Raw genomic sequence first — 735 nt, 5'->3', positions numbered from 1 at the left:
TGTGTGTTTGCATTTGAGTGTATATATATGTGTGTGTGTTTCTGTATATATACACACCTTTGTGCGTGTCATTTTTCTCGTTACACTGTCCTTTTACTCTGCGCGCACGTGCGTATGCATATATATATAAGTAATAAATGAGTATATGCATATATACGTACATGTATGTGCATACCTACATCTACCTGTATATATGGATGCATATCTGGGTACAGGACGTTGCAAACAAAACGTAGACAAAAAAAAATAATAACCAGAGTACAGAAAACACACAAGCCACATAGAGAACATTTCCTTCATCAGCTGCCACCATTCTAACACTGGCGTTTGGAAGAGTTAGGACATGGGATTGCACCTAGAAAGTTCCCATCCGAGGCACAAGTCTGTGCAAAGTTGTTTATGGAAGATTAACAGTTGCCCATGTAAACCAGCCTCCCCTCAGCACGCCACTGATGTTATCCAAGGGAAAGGCAAAGGCCGATACAGCCTGGCACCAGTGATGTCGCCTCTCATTTCTACAGATGAGTGAACTGGAGCAACGTGAAATAAAGTTCGGCTTGCTCACGAACACAACACAGCCCCGTCAAACTATCGAACTCTCTACCTCATGATTGTGAGCCCGACGCTCTAACCACTGAGCCATGCTATATATATATATATATATATCTATATATATATATATATATATATATATATATGGGAAGAATTCACAAAAAAGCAAAAGACGAAGACAGG

The sequence above is a fragment of the Octopus bimaculoides genome, chromosome 21, assembly GCF_001194135.2.
Source record: "Octopus bimaculoides isolate UCB-OBI-ISO-001 chromosome 21, ASM119413v2, whole genome shotgun sequence".
NCBI lineage: Eukaryota > Metazoa > Mollusca > Cephalopoda > Octopoda > Octopodidae > Octopus > Octopus bimaculoides.
This window is presented reverse-complemented; position numbering follows the sequence as displayed.